General features: G+C 43.0%; 1 protein-coding gene across 2 annotated transcripts in view; it reads right to left on the reverse strand.

The window, feature by feature from the left end:
• The window catches only part of Tulp4 (TUB like protein 4), a 187,976-nt gene that overhangs the window by 117,406 nt on the left and 54,948 nt on the right, over positions 1–15,622 (reverse strand). The window lies entirely within an intron of this gene.

Here is a 15,622-nt window from a genome sequence, read left to right on the forward strand (position 1 = left end):
CTGATGAGCTATATTAATCCAACCCTGGCAGAGTCCTGCTGCTACCACAACTGCAAGGTCAAGATTTTAAATTCTCTTTGGGCATTTTCTAAAGCTACTTTTCATTGTGCAAAAACATCTGTCATGCCGGGCGGTGGTGGCGCACGCCTTTAATCCCAGCACTCGGGAGGCAGAGGCAGGCAGATCTCTGTGAGTTCGAGGCCAGCCTGGTCTACAAGAGCTAGTTCCAGGACAGGCTCTAAAAAAGCTACAGAGAAACCCTGTCTCGAAAAACCAAAAAAAAAAAAAAAAAAAAAAAAACATCTGTCATAGTCATTCTGGCATAAATGCTTATACAATATGTGTGTCTAAAACTTATGTTTCACAAACTCAAAGAATTTTTGTGAGTTCCAGGGAGCTGAATTGAAGAATTCATCTTAAAACAGGTCAGATGCACCCCTCTCAATTCCCTGGTCCTGACACCCTCCCTGGTAATTTAGGTCAATTACCAGGACCTAAAGAAAAATATTTTCTACCTAAACTTAACCTTGTCCTCTGTTCTGCCAATACCTTGCCAGATCCAAGAGACACCAGACAGCTGTACACCACAAATCCTGGACGGGAGTAAAGCAACCAGCTACCCCAGGATGTGACCAGCACCCAGCTTTCTCAGGTTCCCAAAGTCTCCAAGGCCCAAAAATAAACAGGAAGCAGTCTTGAGAACCCAAAGCCCTCATCCCCTTAACTTTCCATGCTTAACTCCTCACCTTTTTATTATAAAAGAAAAAGCAGAAATGTTGTAATAAATCTGCTGGCCTGGCCTGTCACCTGGGTCTTTCAGGAGTTCCTATAAGAGACAAGTCCCACCCACTCCCAATCTCCTGGATCTCGTCTCCTCTCCACCTCTTTCTCTCTGTGTCCCTCCTTCTGAAGAGGCAGAAGCTGCCTCTCCTTCTCCCTCCCTTTCCTCTCTTCTTTCTTCCTCTCTTCTTCCTTCCTCTCTCCCTCTCTCTCTCCCTCTCTCTCTCTCTCTTTCTCTCTCCCTCCCTCTCTCTCTCTCTCTCTCCCTCCCTCCCTCCCTCCCTCTCTCTCTCTCCTCCCCCCATACCCTCTTACCCTCTTACCCTTCTCAATACCACTAAATAAACTCGACACCCAAGCTCTTTTCACATGGCTCCCACCAGCCAGGGACCTGCCAGGGTTGCACCACCATGAATCCTAACACTACCCATCACCTAGAACACAGCATGATAAAGAGGTATAAACAAGTGCTGCAGCTGCGGGTCCTGTATCTCTTAAGTTAGAAGACTCTTCCATGTCCCCAGAGACATGGAAGAACTTTCTTTAACATATATTTACAGTTCTGCTACTATCTGCCTACAAATCGACTTTCCAGTTCTTTCTAACTAAACCAGACCAAGTTGATCACATTATCAACAGAAAATGCTATCAATAATTTCCATAATCATAGCAAAATAATCTAAGTATCAGCCTGATTTCCTCATCTTTATATCCATACTCAATTTTTCTAAGTGCTACAATTTATGCCTTTTCATAATATGAAAGTAACCAAACAGCAAAAATCAAAACAAGTATTCCCAAGTATACTTGCCAATGATAAAAAACAATACTTTAGAACACAAAAAGACAAGATTATTACAGATGGGACCATGAGCTCCACATGCACTGGAAATAATTCGTATTTTCAGGTTTAAATTATCTAGAATGTATAGAATGTCACTTCAAAGCTGCATTTTCATTAAGGACAATAGTTCTCTACTATTCTTTTTAAACTTTTATTCATTTTCATGTGCATGGGTGTTTTGTATGTAGGTCAGAAGAGGGCACCAGATCCCCTGGGACCAGTGTTAGACAGTTTGTGCCACCATGTGATACTGGGAATCAAAAACCAGGTCCTCTGAAAAAACAGCTAGCGCTCTTAGCTGCGGGCCATCCCTCTAGCCCAGTTCTCTACTATTCGTGAAGCACTCTGGGACCTTTCCAATTACTTCATACTACTCAAACTCTTAAAACTGAAACTGGTTTTTATTTAAACCTAATCTTTAAGACATATGGCACACTGCACTGTATGTCAAGATGTCAAAGAATCAACAAGACAGTTCTACTGTATGTAACTCACTAGGTCCTGTCGCTTTCTAAGAGTTTCAAACCGCCCTGTCTCTAAAGCACTACAGTTGTTCTGACCTTCCTGCTTCAGAGAAACTGAGAAGGAAGTCAAATTGGCATGCATTACAATGGATCTTCTGAGAACCTGCCAGTTCTTACCTGTTCTGCTATGGAAGGTTTTTTATTGCTCCTGTTACTTCCCCAAATTATGGGATAGCTTCCTTTTTTGTCTTAAAAATAACTGAATGGATTTGTTTACTAATATTTTTTTGAAATTAGATCCCACTAAGTAGCCCACGTTGGCCTTGAACTCATAATTCTCTTGCCTCAGACTACCAAGTTTTAGGATGACAAGCATGTGCCACCACACACAGTGTAACGTGGAATTATGTCTTTTAAAATTTAGGACACGGGAAATTCAAATCTATTCCCAGAAGAATGATCTCGACAGGCCTCTGTTCTGGAACTTAATGTATGTAGTTCCTAGCAGTTACAAGGCAAGGGGATTTTATTTTAAACACGTGGTTTTGGACAGCGAGTATGCCTGTGCCAGCTAAGGAACTAAACACCTTGCTATATCCCTTGTGGCCTCCACTTTACTTTGAATGTATTATTGGCCAGTGCTTTTTGGTATCATATATGGTCCTGCACAGACCGTATGTCATTTCACCAGCTACTAATTCTAAAATTTAAGTGGAATTCTCTACCCTGAAGTTTACTCTGACATACAATGGGAGACTGAAGACCAAAGTGCAGTTAGCCTGTATGGTTGGGGCCAAGAGCAGGAGGAACATCAGCTATGGCCAGCCAGGTCCAAGCAGGGTCATCAGACATCATTCGTCTCCATGCTTGAACATCTCTGTTGGCGTCTCTCTTTAAGTCCGGTGGAAATGAACACTATTTGTTTTCCCTTGCCGGGCTGTCTGCAGTTGTTCTGCATCTCACTGCTCTGTAAGAGCTATCTGATACCATTTCACTGAGCACCTAAGCCCAGGTCATCACCAGCTGTCTCACACTGAGCTGGACTCTCAGCAGGAGCCCCAGCTAGAGGGTAGGACTGGCAGGCAGAGGGTGAGTGCTAGATGTCTTAAACAACAGATGTCACACAATGCTGTATCTCTAACAGAGAAAATAAAGACTTGGGAACTTTAAAAAATTGTTCGCTGTCAAAACTACTCTGATTTTACTACGATCTTGTTAGCACCACATAATTTACTCCCAGCAAATCATAGAAGTTACTACTGTTTAAACTGCAGACCTGAGCTTTGAATCCATCTCAAGAGTATATTCCACATGACACAATGATGCTCCTTTCTGAGAAATGAGAACAGGCACTTATACAGAACAAATCCACCATGAAAACATGTACTTCTTGTGTCTTTGTATTTATGGTTTGAATGTGCATATCATGTTCATGGTCAAAACCACAATGTGGAAACAGATGTAAAGAAAAGTTCCCTCTTGCCCATCTATTTCCCTTTGCAGGGACACATCCCTTCTAGAAATAGTCTATACATACAAGAATATATGAGCATTAATTTCCTAGGAACCAACAGTGGCATCTTCTAGTCTGTACCAGAAATTCAGTCAGCTCCCACTCTTGGAGAGCCCCAAGGGAAAATGTCCTTCAGGATCAAACAGCTCTCTTGGTGAATGGCCTTAATCTCAAAGTCCTGATCCTGCCTACTGCACTCTATGCCAGGAGATGACTCAAAGCTTCCAATGCTCAGCTGTCCTCCCTTCTAAAGTGACATCACTACAAGTAATTATAACAAAAAAAGAGCTGCATGAAATAAAGGCCTGAGATTAAAATTGTGGTCTTTATGTGAAAATGTGTTGGTATTTTTTTTTTGGGGGGGGTGTGGTTTCGAGACAGGGTTTCTCTGTGGCTTTGGAGCCTGTCCTGGAACTAGCTCTGTAGACCAGGCTGGTCTCGAACTCACAGAGATCCGCCTGCCTCTGCCTCCCGAGTGCTGGGATTAAAGGCGTGCGCCACCATCGCCCGGCTGATGTGTTGGTATTTTTAAAACTTGATTCTAACAGGATATAAAGGGAGACACGTTAGCAAATTGCACTGTACTTTGCACAATAGCTCTTTAAAACTACAAATTAACTCCATCAAGTGCCTTCAGAATAGGTGAAGCTAGACCATGATATGTTTTTCTATTCTTGTAGAAAACTTTTAGGATCACATAGAATAAAAGAAACACACACACACACACACAAAAAAAAAAAAAACCTAGAAGAGTGTGATTAAAAAAAATTCTCTATATGATGCTGAATGAACTAAGTAGCTGTGTTAAATACTGCAAAAAATTAAAAACATTAACATGGGATCCAGAGATGGTCCCCCATTTCATAGCACTTGTTGCTCGTGCAGAGGACCCAAGATCAGATCCCAGCACTCACACAGAAGCTCACAAGAGCCTGAAACTACAGTTCCAGGGGACATAACATCCTCTTCTGGCCTCTGTGGGGTACTGGTACACGCATGGCATATGTTCACAGAGACACACATAAAAAAATAAAAGTGATACAACAGTTTCTACCATGCAATCAATACTTCAGTAGTTTAATATCTAGACATCATTTTGATACAGAAAAAAAAATACTAAGAAACACAATCTTAATTCCAGAGCGGCAGGTACAGGATATTAACCAATACTTGGTGTCTTATCTAGTGCCAGATAATTGGCAGGCCCAGGTCCCTGAAGACACTGCAGACAACCCTCCTAACTGAACTATATTTAGGCTCAAAAATTTTTTTGTAACCTGTACATACAAGCTTTAAGTTTCTGTGTATAGATCAAAATAGGTATGGAACATTCTAGGCACCAAAGACTTTTGAGAAGTATACATACCATCATTTGATGTGGTATGATGATCTGTTTGTGTTGATTTCATTCGTTAATAAAGAAACTGCCTTGGCCCATTTAATAGGCCAGCCCTTAGGTGGGTGGAGTAGACAGAACAGGAAGAAAGAAGTGAGGTAGTCGCCATGCCTCTCCTCTCTGAGATGGATGCAGGTTAAGATTTCTCCTGGTAAGCGACCACCTCGTGGTGCTACACGGATTACTAAATATGGGTTAATTAGCCAATAAGAGGCTGAAACTAATGGGCCAGGCAGTGTTTAAAAGAATACAGTTTCCGTGTAATTATTTCGGATGTAAAGCTAGCTGGGTGGCGGGACGCAGCCCCGCCGCTCCTTCTACAATCATTAAAACCGAAGGTATTAACTGGTCAAGCCTGAACATCAGTAATCACAATCTGCCTACTTTGCTGTCAGTAATCACAACATATGAATGTTCACTGAACGAGCTTGGTATGATCCCAGCAAGAGAGTCTGGGGTCAAAGTTAGTACAGATAACCAAGGTGTTGAGTTCACATCTCTGGCAAATGTTGATGCCACTCAAGTGAGCGTTTTTAGATATGGGCCAGTTATGCGACAGAATTTTTTCTATGATGCAATGGATCCTTCTTAATAAAGACCAATAAAAGTAACCTCAAACTAGTTTTTCAACTACAATAGGATATTTCAAAGCTGACATGTCTAAATATTTTTGAGGTTAAATAAAGCACCTAAAGTTTTATGTTAAAGATGAAAAATATACTACAAGAAAAAAACAGGTGGGGTGAACAGACTCATCCACAAATAGCTTCTAAAATCAGAATGTAGTTGGTATCAACACTTTTTTAAATGGGGCTATAGGTTCCTTTGTAGCACGAATTCTAATTATTCTTAGTAATAAAAACATGGAATCTGATATTAGGGGATGAAAGCTAAGAGATCAGAGAAGCAGTGCAGACAGCCACTAAAGAGACCTTTATGGAATCCTCAGACCAAAAGGGCGATCCTATTGTCAGACTGAGTTTTCTGACCGACTGCTTCAGACTGCATCTCCAGACGGCACTGAGCTCTTGTCTCCTCCTGTCTTATATTCCTCTTTCTACACAGCCATATCTCTTCCTGCCTCTACCTCCCTAGTGCTGGGATTAAAGTTGTGGAATTCAAGGTGTGAGCCACCACCACCTGGCCTTTAGTGGCTTACCTCTGCACTCTGATCTTTAGGCAAGCTTTATTTGTTAAAACATAGACAAAATATCACTGCATTCCTTATTAAAAAGAAAATTATATGGTTGGGAGTACGTGGTAGAGAAGTGGAAGAGAAAGCAGAGCAGTTTGCACTGTGGAGGGAGGTGGAACTGAAGGGGCGACTACAGTGAGGAAGAGGTGGCTATGAGGAGCTTGCACAACCACCTGAGGCTACAGTGGTGTCTGGGCCTGCCAAAGGCCATATCTGGGTCCCCAGTCCTACTGCAGCTAGGGTCTGTGTTGACATCTATGTTGCTACCAAAAGCCATTTGTATGTCTATAATTTGTGCTGCTGCCATGGGCCAAACTGATCTAAGTAGCCTGTGCTGCCACCTGAGGCCACAGCGACTTTATGGCCTGAGCTGCCACTAAGGGCCATATCTGGGTCACTGGCCCTGCTGTAACTAGGGTCTGTGTTGATGTCTGTGGCCTGAGTTACAACCAAAGCTCCATGGTCAAGGCTGCCACCTGAGACCATGTAAATGTCTCAGGGCCATGGGATTGCCAAGGGCCTACTGACCTGAGTGGCTAGCACTGCCACCTGAGGTCATGTTGATATCTGAACAACATGCTGAGCTGGTTCCACCCCTCACCTGCAGAGGGAGAGCTGATCCCGCCCCTCACTGGCAAGCAGCACCCACAGTGGCATGGGTTCAGTGACAGCAGTACAGGAGAGCTGGCCCCGCTCCTCGACAGCAGCTGTTCAATGGCATAGGCAGGGGTGTGGGCTGGCCCTGGCTTTGGGGGTACAGGAGAGCTGGCCCTGGTAGCACAAGCATAGTCCTGTTTTTTACCTGCTGTACAGGGGTAAGGGAGGGCCGGTGGAGACCTGGGCTGACTAACCCAGCCACCACCCAGGCCCAGATCCAGGGTCTTAAGACTGTCCACCCCAACATCTATGCCATCTAACCCTCAGCGGCTAGAGCATGTAAAGGGGCAGGACCTGTGTTATCATAGCTTCAGAATCTCCATGACTCCGGACAATAGGGTATCTGAGAGGAGTCTCAGTGAGGGTCCAGTATTGATGGTGTAGCAGAAGCTAGAGGCCCTGAACCAAGCCAGCAACTCATTACAATGAAAGCTGTTTGGGCAATAACGTATACTACAGACACACCTCAGCAACCAACGTCACTGCAACAAAAAATATGTGATGGAGAGGCAGAAAGATGGAGCCAAGTGGTCTAAGTACAGCGACAGCTGTGACTGCTGAGAGAAGGCTGTGACAGATAGAGGAGCAAGTCGTTGCCCAGAAGTGTTGGTGAGATGTGCTTTTTAATTTTAACGTAAATTTTTATTTATTTTTCTTTTAGGGGGAGGTTACAAGGGTGGAAGGCAGATATGAAGGACTGAGAAATGAATGGGTTTAGACTGGGGTGCATGAGGTAAAATTCCCAAAGAATCAATAAAAAAATTATGTTAAAAAAAGAAAATTATGCAATGAAAATGGAATAAGATGAGCAGCTAGCTTTTAATGTCAGAAGACTCTCTTTCTATGTTCCTCTCCAAAAGGAAATGAAGACGCTAAGTACATACCTTTTCAAACAGTGCAGCAGACCTTGTACTGACAGAATGTGTATATACTAACTTGAAAATGATGGTAAGTGGCTTGCATCCTTGAAAGAGAGATGCTAAAAGATTTGAACAACAAGCTGTAATTTAGGGATTCACTGATTCAGTGAAATAGAATACAGACCCACTAATTAAGGGGGGACACAAAACTTAGGACTAGAGAGATGGCTTAGCAGTAAAGAGCACCACCTGCTATTCCAGAGGACCTGGGTTCAGCTGCCAGCACCTATATATGGTGGCTTACAACCCTCAATATAATTTCAGTCCCACAGGATCCAATACCCTCTTTAGTCACTGCAGACAGATAGCACAAAGACACACATGTAGGCAAAACATCCATATATAGAAAGTAAAAATAAAGGGAAAATTATAAAAACAAACTTATTGATGGAGAGACTCTGGCACAGTAGATTAAATAGGCTTTCTAGTTTCTCATCTAGGGACTTACTGTGTATCTCTTATTTGCAAAGAACAACACACAACTATCTTTGAACACTAAAATACACATAACTCAAAACTTTTTAGAAACTTTCTAACAACTATAGGTAAACATTACTCTAGTCAAATAATCAGTACACATGGATATACCATTAGTGGGAACAACTGCTCTACTGAACTGTTCTACAGACAACCTTGCCTGGCAGCTCCAACTTGGGATCACCTTATAAAGACCTGGGGAGGAACAAATAAAAATAGACAGCAACAAGACCTGATTTTGCCACAGGAATTCAGTGTTAGGCTGGCAAGATGGACTAATGGATGCATGTGCTTGCCTTCAAGCTTAATTACCTGAGTCTGACCCCCATGATTGAACAACAGAATAGAAGGGGAGAACAGACTCCAACTACCACAAGTCCTCTCGTCTCCAAACATGCACGCTGGCACATACAACCGCCCGTACACACATATAAATAAGTGTAGCTATTCATTTTTATAAAAGAATTCACAGCCAGCAAGATGATTTAGTAGGTAAAGGCACTTCCTCATCCTAACAACCCCAGTTCACTCCCTTAAAAGAGAACTGACTCCTCTGACCTCCACAAATGTACTGTGCACGTGATTCCCCATACAGTAAGTGTAACAACAAAGAATGCAATATCAACTGTTAAGTATAACATGATAAATTCAAGACAAGTTAAAAGAAATAGAACTTAAAATTAGAAGCTTAAAAAGAGGTATGAAAGTTGGGTGTTGGTGGCTCATGTTTAGAGTTCTAGGGCTCTAAAAATAGAGGCAGGAGCTTTTGGTATAGATGTCATCTGTTCAAGGCCAGTCTGGGCTACGAGACAGTGTCTTTAAAAAAGTAAAGCAAAACAAATAACAAACATATAAAGATATGTTTAGCAAATAAGGAGGCAGGAAATAAATACCAAAGACTAACGGGAGTGTGGGGGGGAGGGGCGCACAGCACACGATGACACAGAAACAAGACAAACAGAAAACTGGTAGGCCCGAGAACACTATTAATCATTACACTAAGTGGAAAGTTTCTAATATAGCCCTTGTAGCAGACTAACTACAGGTCAGGATACTGTTTCCAACGACAGGAATAGGCTGTGCTTTCCTGCTGACCCCTCACTGGGTAGGTTTTTGCTTCTCCAGTGGTCATTTCCCTTACTCTGACCTTAGAGGCTTATTCTAATAATCTTCCATCCCTATTATTATAACATCTAAGTGACAAATAGCTGCAAACCATGTATTGATGGGTGGATGTCTTCCCCTTGCACCTTATTTTCTGGCGACTGTTGCCGCCCATGTCCTCAGCTCTGCATTTACTTGCCAGTAGTGTTCTCTCCAGCCCTCTTCTACATCACTGAGTCAGTGTAACATGTTATGGGCCAGTTGTCTTCCAGATTAAAACCTTCCATTTTGAAATGAGCTTGTTAAGAGCCAGGATGTTGCCAGGCAGTGGTGGCACATGCCTTTGATCTCAGCACTTAAGAGGCAGAGGCAGGCACATTTCAAGTTTGAGGCCAGTCTGGTCTACAGAGTAAGTTCCAGGCCAGCCAGGGCTGTTACACTGAAAAACCCTGTCTTGAAAACAAACAAGCAGGGCTGGAGAGATGGCTCAAAGGTTAAGAGCACTGACTGTTCTTCCAGAGGTCCTGAGTTCAATTCCCAGCAACCACATGGTGGCTCACAGCCATCTGTAATAAGATCTGGTGCCCTCTTCTGGCCTGCAAGCATACAGACAAACAGAACACCGTATATATAATAAATACATAAATCTTAAAAACAAACAAACAAACAAGACAAAATCCAGTCTGCAACCTGTTGACTGCCTGCAGGTTGTACAGTGTATTCTAGGTGTCGACTTCAGTGAGCTAACTACATGCCAGAATGGACTTTGGCGATGCAGACTTCTTTTGTCGTATGAGTCATTTCTGGTCTTGTAAGCAACCCTAATTAAAACACACTGGTTCTTCAGGTTGACTTCGGTGATATCTCTACTTTGGTCTGCTGTCAGCTCCCTATCTGAGGTGAATAGTCCTTTGTTAAGAACAGTGTCCCACAGCATACACCTTAGATAGACACTGCTAGCTCAAAGGGCGAGCTCCAAGTTGGTCCATCCTGGAATTCTGTCTCAAGGCTCTGCGCCCTGAGAACTCACCGATGTGGACAGGCAGGCACAAGACGGCTTCTTAATGCTTCACAGGTGCCGTGTGCTGGGACACAGCCTGGATACGAAGCTGTCTGTGGCTGACCTCCTGCCACAGTCATCTGGAGATGGGGCAGTGCGGCAGAGGGCTTCAAATAATGTGTTCAAAACCAAGGAATCAATTCTGACCATTAGCCACATTATTTTGGAGGTGGGGGAGGGAGCTTCAGTTATTTTTTTAATCAAACAATTAATTCCGATCATTAGCCCAGCTGGTTCCAACAAGTCCCTCCAAGGCCAGACCCAGTCCTGAAGAATCACTGCTAGCTTTAATGATCCAAAGGCCAAACACTGAATGCAAGCCATCAGAGTAAAATGTAAACTCTCCTGCATGCCAAGACCTACTGAGCTTAAGAAGGGAAGAAAATGCATAATTTTAATGTGTTTAACTTCCATGTTTGAAATTATGTTAGTTCCTTTGGAGAATACAACCAGAAAAGGATGCAAAAATAACTACCAAAGAAAGATTCTTCTTTGAATAAGAAAAAAGTCGTTGGGTTCCTCCCTTCATGTTCCATCACTACACACAATCGTGAACAAAACTCATTTCCTTCTAGGTCAAAGGGCAAGAGGGGGTGACTGGCACAGAAACCCACATAAAGGAAAGAACCAAATGAGGGAAGACTTCCTGTGAAGGCTACCTTCTAAAGTCACCTCTTTTTCCCTATTCAACGTCAAAGAATCTATATTGAAGCAGTGAGCATAGTTGCTATTTGGGAACAAAGCCTCACAGCCAGCATCAAGTGAGCATTCCCCTAGGGGTCTAACCCAAGCCAACTGTTGGCCTTCTCATCTCCCCTACAATTAGCCTGGGGGGCAGTGCTTGTCTCCTAGTCTTCTGCTGGGAGAGCGCTATCAACATAAAGTGTTACTGCTTCTGAAAAACATACAATGACACCATCAAAATAAGCATTTTCCTCCAAGTTGTCTGTGTTTCAGTCAGTGTAGGGAAAAGCGCCAGTCAAAGAAACACACCCTGGCTCTGAAACCAGAGCCAGTGAAAGAAATACACCCTGGCTCAGAGAAAAAAAAAAATACTTTAGCCCTGAACTCAGTACCAAAGAAATACATCCTGGCTCTGAAACTAGCGCCAAAGAAAAATACTTTACCCTGGACTCAGAGCCAGTGAAAGAAATAAATAGGTCCTGGGCCCCAAACTAGAGCCAAGAAGCTATTAAAAAAGAAGAAAAGAAAAAGGAAAAAAAAAAAGGCCAGTGAAAGAAACACACTTTGGCCCTAAAATCAGAGCCATCTCTGACCCTGACCAACTAAACTAACCAATCCCTGAGCAGGAAAATCTAGCCAATCCTTGAGCAAGGAAAACTAACCAATCCCTCTTCTCCCTGGGAAAACTCCACCCCTACGAAGTCCTATATAAGTCCTGTACCTGTTCAGTTTGTAACTGTCCTTTTTCCACCCTGGCAGAGGCAGCTCTCTCCTGGATTCTTGCCTCCCAACGAATCTCACTGAATGAGGTTTGAGTGAAGTCCTTCTTTTGCTGGAGTAGAGCCAGAGCACAGCGAAGCAGGACTATAACACGTTCACTGGGGGAGCCTTCCCTTAGCAACTCCGAATTGACTTTGCCAGGGAAACTAGAGACAGAGGAGCAGAGCAGAGCTGGAATATTTACACTGGGAAAACCTTCCTGAGCAGAGCAGAGCTGCTACACTCCAGAGCACGGAAGCCAGAGCATCAGAGCCGAGTAACAGCTTCACTAGAGACATCCTCTCCTGCCAGAGCAGAGCTGTTACATTGGGGAAACCTTTCTCTAGACCAGGGCTGTAAGTTGCTACACTTACTGTGATCTGTGCTATTCCCTGGCTCCCGAATGTCAGGATCCCTTTCCATTTGAGCTGCGACACTTACAGTCAGGCCTTTAGAATTTTCTATGAATTGTGTATTATTACCCTACAAACGTTATTCCTGTCTTCCAATAAAAGGTCTCTAAATGGCCTCTTTATACCCAGGATTAACCAGATGTATGATGTACAACTAACTTATAGAAGATACCCGTTTTTCTTACCTAATTTTCTATAAGAACCAACAAATTCCTTTATTTCTTGTTACTCAGTGACACTTCAAACAATTTACCAGGGAAGCTCTCTTTGTAAAAAGGTACTAACTTCTTATAACAAGGCATAAGTTCACATGACACAGTAAGTTTTCTCCAGGTTTATCAGTAAAGTGTGCATGTCAGAGGGCTGAGGGATTCGCTTAAATAAAAAAGAGAAATCTTAACAGCTGACCTAAGGTGATCTGTGCCTATGTGGAGTGCTCACCCTCCACTTTACAAGTTTGCTTTGAGCCTTAGTAGCTCTAGAGGCCTTGAGTTTAATTGACCTACAGACCAGGCTGGTTCAGGACTCAAAGATCTGTTTGCTGCAACCTCCTGAGTGCTGTGATTCACCATGCCCTGCCTTCGCTCTGGTTTCTGTTGAGGCCACTGCTTAGACTGTTAAAGCAGAGCAGTGACCAAACTTCCTAGATGGTTCCCTCAGGCTCCATGAGCTGAGATTCCAAGTGTGGTCCACAACACCTGGTTTCTGGAAATTAAATTCTAAGTGAAAGAGGTGGGAAATACATTGCTCTGAGGAAGATAAAATGGGCAGTGTCACTCTAAACAGAGTGGTCTGGGCTGGGAGTATGACGCTCAACTGGTAGAATTTTTGCCTATACCAGAATCCAGAGAATAATCTTAGTGCCTCACCAAGAATGACAGGAACAGTAACTTGGCAAGGCAATTCTTTCTAAAAAAGGGTGCAAACCAGAACGCAGAGGGACAAACAAGCACATCAGAGCAGGCAAGGCACATAGTTTTTAATTTGGTGATTGTGTCTTTTCCCCATTGGCTGGGGTCAGACCTCACAACTGTTCAGTTTTCAAACAAGGCACAAAAGAAATGGAAGAATAGGTGGAAAGGGTTGGGTCAGCTGCTTTGAGCCATGAAATTCTGGTCAGTGGCATGACTGGCATCACATAAACCAAGTGTGGCAGCACATGTCTATAATCCCACCACCGGAAAGGTAGAGGCAAGAAAGAACTTCAAAGCCATACTTGGCTACTTATCTGTTTGAGGCTATCCTGAAATACATGTTATATGTTTCCAAAAATTCATAATAGAGTGGACCTGGAATAGTTCTAAGTAAAGGAAAGGAAGACTGTGAGCGGACTCACAGTAGGGTGAGGAGTCCCTTTAGAGGATCTGCAGCACGGCATTCATAGAGCACACTCACACCCACACATAGACTCATATTTGCCTCTATGACTAGCTCCCTAGTGCTTACACCAGTTTTTCCAAGAACATCTAAAGTGTCTAGTTCCAATGCCATATGTCTTCCTCATCCCTGAGCTACACACCTCCACCAGGCTTTACTGAGAAGTAGATCTGTGAGCGGCAGAGAAGGGTTGAAAAGCTACAAGTCAAGCACTTCTCCTGGGGGAATTCCAAACTAAACCATTAAAAACAACATCTGTGTGGTACTTGTTAGGCTCCTGGAAAATCTCCAATTTAATCCACAAAGTAGCCAAGTAATATGAGGATTCATTCAGTTCCCACAAGTGGTTGCTAGGTCAGGTTCAGTAGAATGCCCAGCCTTACTTCCTAAGAGGCTGAAAGTCCAACTGTGAGGGAACACAAGCCATGCCTTCTGAGTACAGCATGTGACTGAGGTCCTAAAGCAGCACAATTAGGTGATCAAAAAGTGACAGCATCACAGTTGGTCAAAGTGAAAAAGTTACTTTGCTTGGCTCTGACCAACAAACCATGAGGCAGTTCAGTTCTTGAAGACTTTTTCTGGGCACAGGATCACACCGTTGGTGTAGTTCTGCCAGCTGATGAACATGAGGGCAGATGGTAAAGTGCTCTCGCTGCTAATCTAATGGAACTGCTGGCATCTGTGGGCCTGCTGGCTTACCCTGGCATTTTTATGTAAGATCTCAAAGGTACATCACAAGCAATGCTGCCACCTGGGAAATGAAATCTTCTCAGAATGTTCTTCCCACAGAAGATAACATTTACATCTAAAAATGTTTGTTAGAAGACAGATCTCCAACAAATGGTACTGGCCAACAGTGAGTACCCGACAGGCCTCTGCTTAGCCCTGCCCTTCAAAACAGCAGTGTGTTCATTCAAGAAAACAAGGTTTTAGGGACAAGCTCTCATTTCTGGACAAATAAAATCTTTACTGAAGACAGACTAAGCAAATTACAACTCAGAAAATAGGTGACTGAAAGTCAACAAAACCCAAATGTCTACCTATTGGTTCCCTGACCATCATGGGGACTAGTAAGGGTTCAGGATCAGTTTCCTTGACTCGTCTTTCCTTTACATTGTGCATCTTTAAAAACAGTAACAAAATGCAACAACAAAACAAACAGAATAAGACAAAACAACCAAGACATGTCTCTCTATGTAACCCTGGCTATCTTGGAGCTATCTATATAGATCAGGCTGGCTTTGAACTAAGACATCCTCTTAGTTCCTCTACCTCCCAAATGCTGGAATCAAAGGTGTGAGTTACCATGCCTAGCACATTGTGCATCCTTTGAAAGAGCAAATGAGTGACTCAATATTTTCAATTCAGTTGCACGGGGTAACTCTTTCCCTCCCTACCTCTAGCAAAGGGTTAACTCATCAATGGGGGGTGTGGGCGGTGTCTTTTACACAACCTCCAATAGCAAAAAGGTATTGGAGAGTCTAGCTCTCATTCCTGCACCTTCTCCATTGTCAGGAAGAACAATCTCTTGTCTTAAATAACAGCTCTGCAATAAAATGGAGCTCTAGGACACCGGTGATTGGATTGGAATCTTGGATTGGAATCTGCTCAAAATAGTGGACTCAAGATGACTGCATATTAAAAAAAGTGAACAAACTCACTGTCAGGATTCTCCAAAAGGAGGAATCAGCCTGGGGGGGGGGGGGAGTATCTGTAAATAGACTGAGAAACTAAAGAGATTTTTAAAAAATGTATATTCACAATTATCTCACTAATTAAAATTCTAACTACCTTAGAGGAAATCTCTCTGTTCTTTAGTTCAGCTATGTATAGAAGAGTTTTTAAGAAAAATTGCCTGGCATGTCTGAGTTTGCTTAATTAGTGCTTGTCTTGCTGTAAGGAAGTCATAGATAAAAGACTCTCTAATGACTACAAAGGGTATTGTTGATTTTCTTACCAGCAGTACTCTTGAGTCTACT

The sequence above is a fragment of the Arvicola amphibius genome, chromosome 8 (assembly GCF_903992535.2).
Source record: "Arvicola amphibius chromosome 8, mArvAmp1.2, whole genome shotgun sequence".
Classification (NCBI taxonomy): domain Eukaryota; kingdom Metazoa; phylum Chordata; class Mammalia; order Rodentia; family Cricetidae; genus Arvicola; species Arvicola amphibius.